Source organism: Helianthus annuus, chromosome 15 (genome assembly GCF_002127325.2).
Source record: "Helianthus annuus cultivar XRQ/B chromosome 15, HanXRQr2.0-SUNRISE, whole genome shotgun sequence".
Lineage (NCBI taxonomy): Eukaryota > Viridiplantae > Streptophyta > Magnoliopsida > Asterales > Asteraceae > Helianthus > Helianthus annuus.
In genome coordinates this window covers 135616889-135624908 of record NC_035447.2, presented here as the reverse complement: position 1 = coordinate 135624908, position 8020 = coordinate 135616889, and positions in this window count along the sequence as shown.

Sequence of the window (8020 nt, the reverse complement as noted above, 5' to 3'; positions counted from 1 at the left end):
TATGTTAGTAAAAGTTTATTAGATGCTGAAACTAGGTACTCTCACTTAGAAAAATTAATACTAGCATTGGTCATGGCATCAACGAAGCTTAGACATTATTTCGAGACACATAGGATACATGTTAAGACAAATTATCCTGTCAAAAATGTGCTTAGGAAACCAGAAATGTCGGGCAGGATGGCCAAGTGGTCAGTAAAGTTGAGTGCTTATGATTTAGTATATGAACCTAGAAATGCCATAAAGTCTCAGGCTTTAGCTGACTTTGTGGCTGATTTTAGTAGTGACATTCAGGACGAGGTAGACCTAGAAGTTCAACAGTTAGGAGAATCCTCAGGATCCTGGACATTATATACTGATGGTGCATCTAATGTAAGAGGAGTAGGATTAGGAATACTACTAAAATCGCCACAGGGGGACATATTACCCCAGGCTATTAGGTGTGAATTTCCTGCTACTAACAATGAGGCAGAATATGAAGCTTTAATTGCAGGATTAGAATTGGCTAAGAGTATGAGTATCAAAAATTTGCAAGTATATGTTGACTCTTTGTTAATTACTAACCATTTTAATGGATCCTATGCAGTTAAGGGTGAGAAATTAATCGAATATCTCGATATTCTCAAAAAATTAGTGTTTTGGTCAAAAATCACACAAGGATAATGCAACCAAACTCTTTGTAAACGGGAAATGATGCTTGGTATGATGAGTAAAGTAAAGGATCACTATAATGATTATTGCACAAGCGACACAAGGATTTATACGAGGAAAAAGCCCTTGATCAATGAATGATCTCCGGCATAAAAAACCTCGGGTGATGGAAACTACCGATCACCAAACTTCAATATAACAAACAACGTTTACAACTTCGGATGGTAACGAGCTAGGTACAAGGATCACTATAGTATCGTATGCTAAAGCGTGTGAGAAATGTGTTGTGTCTTCCGCATGTTCAAGAGTGCCATTTATACAAGTGTGTGTGGTTCTATTTTAGGCAAATCACCTAACTACTAGCTCGTTACCCCTTTAGAAATAAAAGTAAATTTAGCCTAAATAATCTCCCTTGAATTATGCTGAGTTTCCATATTATCCATAACGTCCATCTTTGATTATGCATGTGCGAAATTAGCGTGACAGATTCCTTGTTTACGTTGCTAAGATCAGGTCCAACTCGTAATTCTTGCAAAACAACATTAAATTCAAAGAGAACAATCATTAGTATGAGGATCCTTAGGATGATCCGTGATCCTGATCCTGGAGCTCTTCTGAGGATCACTATCTGCCAAAGAAACAAGGATCACTTGTTAGGATATTATGTAAGGATCATAGGTCATAAAAATCCTGCCCTAACAATTGCCCCCAAAATATAAGGAGTATTTATCTGATATAAACGAGTTATATTTTGCCGAATCTTATCTATAACTAACTCAATGGATATATAGCTGTTTTGGTCAAAAATCACACAAGGATAATGCAACCAAACTTTATGTAAACGGGGAATGATGCTTGGTATGATGAACAAAGTGAAGGATCACTTAAATATAAAATGCACAAGTGACACAAGGATTTATACGAGGAAAAGCCCTTGATCAATGAATGATCTCCGGCATAAAAAACCTTGGGTGATGGAAACTACCGATCACCAAACTTCAATATAACAAATAAAGGTTACAACTTCGGATGGTAACGAGCTAAGTACAAGGATCACTATAGTATCGTGTGTCAAAGCGTGAGGGAAGTGTGTTGTGTCTTCCGAATGTGGAAGAGAGCTATTTATACAAGTGTGAGTGGCCCTATTTTAGGTAAATAGACTAACTATTAGCTCGTTACCCCTTTAGGAATAAAAGTAAATCTAGCCTAAATTATCGCCCTTAAATTATGCCGAGTTTCCATATCGTCCAAAACGTTCATCTCTGATTAAGCATATGCCAAAGTTGTAAAGACGAGTCCCTTGTTTACGTTGCTAAGAGCGGATCCTGCCAGACATTCCTGCAAGATAACATTAAATCTAATGAAAACAACTGTTAGTATGAGGATCCCTGTGATGGTCCGTGATCCTGATCCTAGAACTCTTCTGAGGATCACTATCTGCCAAAGAAATAAGGATCACTGGTTAGGATCATATGTAAGGATCATAAGTCATAAAAATCCAGCCCTAACAATTGCCCCCAAAATATAGGGAGTAATATTGTAAATAAACGAGTTGTATTTTGTTTGATCTTATCCTCAACAAGTTAATCGAATAACTAGCCGTTAGAGACGGACTAGCCGTTGCGAACCTTACGTCACAGAAGTGACAGCCCTGCAAATCATCATTATAAATAGGTGTTAGAGATAGGATCAATTTGCATTTAAATTCAAGAGAGACTTCCTTTATATTTTCGTCCGAAGATCAATCAGGTATCTCTTTTCCTCCTTCTTCCTTCTCTTACTCTGTTTTTCTATTTCTTTCCATTATTCTAGCAAAGATGTTGCTCCGGAACTCCCCGCACAAGGATCCTAAGAAGAGCAGTCCCTTGAAGGGTCAAGGGATCATCAAGGATTCTTCAACTGAGAGGTGTTGTTTTACCGACTCTCAGATTGATAAAATTCGCCATTGCTTTCCGCGAGCACCCTCTTTAAATCTTTTGATCCTACCGCTTTAAGTGACTTCATCTCTGATACTTGGGTAGCCTTTCCTGTTACTCCGTTCTTGATAGGATATTCATATCCTTTCCCTCAATTCACCCAGTCCTTCTTTTCCCTTACCGGCATCTCCTACATCCAGGCCATGCCAATGATCTGGAGGGTTTTATATACCCTTGAAAGGATCATTGAGCAGGAAGGGATTGACTTAGGAATGGCGGAGCTGGCTGAGATGTATGATCTTACCACTTTCGGACCCCATCGTTATCTGTTTAAGCGAAAAGCTGGAGAGGATCATCCTGTCTTCAAGGTCACCAAGAACGACACAAACTGGAAGCGTCGGTTCTTCTTTGTTAGGAGAGATACCATCCCAGATGGGAAGGATCTGCCCAAAGAGTGGGCTACTCATGGTAGGATAGAGGATCCTGGAAGGATCACCATAAGATTTGTTCCCTATGATGAGGATCACTAATATTTTCTTGTTTATTGTGCAGCTATCTCCATCTCTCGTCTGAAGTTGACACCTGCTGCAAAAGAGAGACTTTTGGCCTTCAAGAAGCTTGATCCGGAGACAAGAACTTTCCAGGTTGCTACCCAAGATTCCCAAGAAGTATCCTCTGCCTCTGTCACAATGTCAAGTAAGTATCCTTATTTAGAAAGTAATTCTATGTAGGATTTTCAAGTTTAATTAGAAAACTTATCTTATTTTGGTTGTGTAGGTGCTGGAAAATCTTCTAAGTCTGCCTCAAAGTTTGGCATTGATGATCTTGCTAATGTCAAATCTGCAAGGAAGGAGACTCCTGCTGCCAGCCCAACTGCTTCAGCCCCTAAAGCACCTATCAGGGGTAAAGGAAAGAAGAGAAAGGCCTCTGAGGATCTACAAGGCCTGCCCCTGCTTCGCCAACAGTTTCTGGACTACTTCAACGAGGTAAGGATCACTGCCCCTGTTCGTTATCCTGACAATTTTGAGGATCACTTGTTTCTGACGTTATGCCTTGTTTTCCTTGCATAATTTTCTGAAATAGAAACTTATGTTGGCCACGTCGAGGATCAAGATCGCCAAATTGCTGACCTCCAACAGATGGGTGTGCTGAAGGATCTCAAGATTGCTGATCTTGAGAAGGAGCTCCGGGCCACCAAGGATAAAGCTGCCAGGATGCTGATCAATTTTGATTATGAGAAGCATGACATTACCCAGGATGCCAAGGTCTCTGCTGCGATAACCATGTATAAGATCCAGCTGCAAATGGTTGCGGAGGCTCAGGATCCTTCCTTCGACAAGAGCACATGGGACGTGGAGGGCTGGAAGGCGAGGCTAGCAGTGTTGAAGGTGGTGATGCTGGCAAGGATCAGGGGGAAGCAAGTGGAGCTGGTGGTGATGGTGCAGCGAAGGTTTGAGCTGCAGAATTGGGCGATGAAGGAAACTTCTAGACATAGCCGGAGCCCAATTTTTTAATTTTGGTAGTGGTTTCTTTTGTGGTTGTGATGTTTTAAACAATGATGGTCTGTAACTTTAAACAATAGTTTTAGGATTAGGGATCCAGGATCCATCAGACAATAGGTAGGATTGCAAATGGTGGAGGGATCCTCTGTTTGGGGGATGAAGCCATTGTGATCCTGCCGCCTTTATATCCCTGCATAACTTTTGAACCTATTATCATGGACACCCTTTACCTACCCAAGCGGACGGGCCACGTATTGCTGGTAGATGCTCGGGGTAGGTAATTTTGACAACCTTTGAAGGGTTACTCCTTTCGTTTATAAATAAAATCTTAAACTTTTGTCGCTTATCTTGTGTTATTATCCTTTTTGTTCCTTTAATTCCCCATTGTTTTGGTGTACATTTATTGAATAACTAATTTTGAATAAGTCAGATTGAAAACATTTAGGATATGATCCTTGATCAAATATCCTATAGTTGAAAAATCCCAAAAAGTAGTACATATTTTAAGGGTCACAGGTTTAGTTGTCAGATTTCAAGGGTTAGCATAAAGAAACAATAAATAGGATTAAAAACAGTTAAGGATCATACCTGAGAATCCAAGTTAGGATCCTAACCTTTAATCAGGATAACCGTAAATGAAATTTTAATGGATAATAAGGATTAAGGATCCTTAATTGTTTTAACTTCGAAAACCTGAAAAATAGAACATAACTTGGGACTAAGCCAATATAAAAGACAAGTTAGTAACTGGGGACAAGCCCAAAGGATAACTGGGGACAAGCCCATAGGATCACTGAGGACAAGCCCGAAGGATAACTGGGGACAAGCCCAAAGGATAACTGGGGACAAGCCCAAAGGATAACTGGGGACAAGCCCAAGGATAACTGGGGACAAGCCCAAGGATCGTATGTAAACTGGAGTATGGCCCTTACTGGCGACTATCCAAACTTAGTGACATGAAAATGCCAAAACCTTAGCTAACGTGAAAACGTTAGAAACCTTAGGAACGGATGTATGGTACGTCTACCATTATACGTAGGATCCTAGGTATAGCCAGTACGATGAGGTTATCAGCCCCTGGAGTGGGTACTGGTCCCAAAGACATGAACTATACCAGGATCATCGTGCGCTACAGGCGAAAACTGGGGACAAGCCCAAGGATAACTGGGGTTGAACCCAAGGATCTGAGATGCTTTTGAAGACTATCAATAATATGCTGAGGATACCTGGACTATCAAAACTCAAATTCTCGTGAGAGGAGGATGAAGGATACATGATCCTTATCCTTTGGTAAAAATAAGAAAATGGAATAGTTTAGGATTAGGATATTACCAGAGTAAGGATCATTGACATTATCGGGATCCTTCGAGGATGCTTTCAATGTAAGGATCATATGTGCCAGGAGGATCCTGTTCACATGAAATATTTCTTTAAGTGAACAGCATTCCAGGCTCTTGGTAACAAATTTCCTTCCATGGTTAGCAATCTATATGCCCCCTTTCCTGCTTCAGCTTCAATCAAGTAAGGGCCTTCCCATTTTGGTGCTAATTTCCCATCGGCAGGATTGATGGTATTTTGGAATGCTTTTCTCAATACCATATCCCCCACTTGGAATTTCCTTATCCTGACATTTTTGTTGTAAGTACCAGCCATTCTTTGTTGGTAGCTAGCCATCCTTATCCTAGCTAGATCCCTGATTTCTTCAATAGTATCCAAGTCTTGAGCTAGGTTTGCATTATTCTCTTCAGGATCACGAGTACTTGTTCTAGCAGTTGGAACCACCATTTCTGTTGGGATCACTGCTTCTGCCCCAAACACCAAAGAGAAGGGTGTTTGACCAGTAGCATTCTTTAGGGTTGTCCTATCAGCCCAGAGCACATAAGGCAATTCCTCTGCCCATTTCCCCTTCTTGGATCCAAGTTTCTTCTTCAGATTGTTGATGATGATCTTGTTAGATGATTCTGCTTGACCATTAGCTTGTGGATGGACTGGTGTTGATGTTATCATCTTAATTCCCCAACTGTCACAAAAGTTAGTAGTCCTGCTCCCAATAAATTGGGAACCATTATCACATACAATTTCAGAAGGAATGCCAAATCTGGTTATAATGTTTCTCTTAATAAAGGATATAACTTCCTTCTCTCTAACTTGGGCAAAAGCTTCAGCCTCTATCCACTTGGAGAAGTAGTCAGTCATGGCAAGCATAAATACTTTTCCACCAGGTGCTTTAGGGAGCTTGCCAACTATATCCATTCCCCATCTCATGAATGGCCAAGAGGATGGTATAGGATGAAGAAATTCAGCCGGCTGATGAAGGATATTGCTGTGTCTTTGACAAGGATCACACTTCTTAGCATACTCCACAGCATCCCTTTTCATAGTTGGCCAGTAGTATCCTGTCCTAAGGATCCTTGAGAACAATGCCCTGCCCCCAGTGTGGTTTCCGCAATCTCCTTCATGGAAGTCTTTTAACACTTCTTGAATTTCAGGATCCTCAATACATCTTAAATATGGTCTTGCAAGAGATCGCTTATATAACACATTATTTAAGATTGTGAATTGAGATACCTTAATCCTGAAAGCCCTAGGATTTTCTCCCATAGGAATCTCCCCGTGTTGTAAGTATCTCATGATTGGTGAGATCCATGATCCTGAATAAGATTGAGTTTCCTCACTAGGGATCATTGCAGTATCCTCTTCTATTTCCATGGCCACCTGATTTTCAATAGCAGGAGCCAGGATATGGATGATGGGGATACTTATATCCTCTGGGATCTTCAAAGATGATCCTAGATTGGCCAATGCATCAGCTTCTGTATTTTCCTCCCTTGGTACCTGTGTTAAACTGAAAGAAACAAAGGGGAGTGCCAATTCTTTGACTATCTCTAAATATTTGGTTAGTTTTTCACCTTTCACAGCATAGGATCCATTAAAGTGATTAGTGATCAATAATGAATCTACGTATACTTCAAGATACCTGACCCCCATATGCTTAGCAATTTGCAAACCAGCAATTAAGGCTTCATATTCAGCCTCATTGTTAGTTGCTTGGAACTCACAAGCTATGGAGTGGGGTATTATGTCCCCCTGTGGCGATTTTAGTAGTATGCCGAGCCCTGTGCCTTTGACATTTGAGGATCCATCAGTGTGTAGTATCCAAGGATCCTTGGTCTCATCCAGCTGCTGGACCTCCAATTCTGCTTCCTTTTGTAGATCACTACTGAAATCAGCCACAAAGTCGGCTAGTGCTTGAGATTTAATGGCTGTTCTAGGCTCATATCTTATATCATGGGCACTAAGCTTTACTGCCCACTTAGCCATCCTTCCGGACATCTCTGGTTTCCTGAGGACATTCTTGATTGGAAAATTAGTTCTAACAACAATAGCATGGGTTTCAAAATAATGTCTTAGCTTAGTAGATGCCATAATTAATGCAAGAATAAGTTTTTCAAGGTGTGAGTACCTGGATTCAGCATCAAGTAAACTCTTACTTACATAATAGACATGATATTTTGTACCTTCATGATCCTTAACAAGGACTGCACTTACAGCTGTTGAGGATACCGCCAGGTATAAGGATAACACATCTCCTTTTCCGGGTTTCATCAATGCTGGAGCTGAGGACATGTATTCTTTGAGGGCTTGTAAAGCATTCTCATGCTTTTCAGTCCACTCAAATTTCTTGTTCTTTCTTAAGATATCATAGAATTCTTTACACCTTTCTGAGGATTTGGATATAAATCTGTTTAGAGCTGCTATCCTGCCTGTTAGCCTTTGCACATCCTTAGCGTTGGCAGGGGATTTGATATTCACCAATGCTTTGATTTGTTCCGGGCTTGCTTCAATGCCCCTCTGAGTTACCATATATCCTAAGAATTTGCCTGCTTTAACACCGAAGTGACATTTTGAAGGATTAAGCTTCATGTTATAATTATCAAGGATATCAAACGCTTC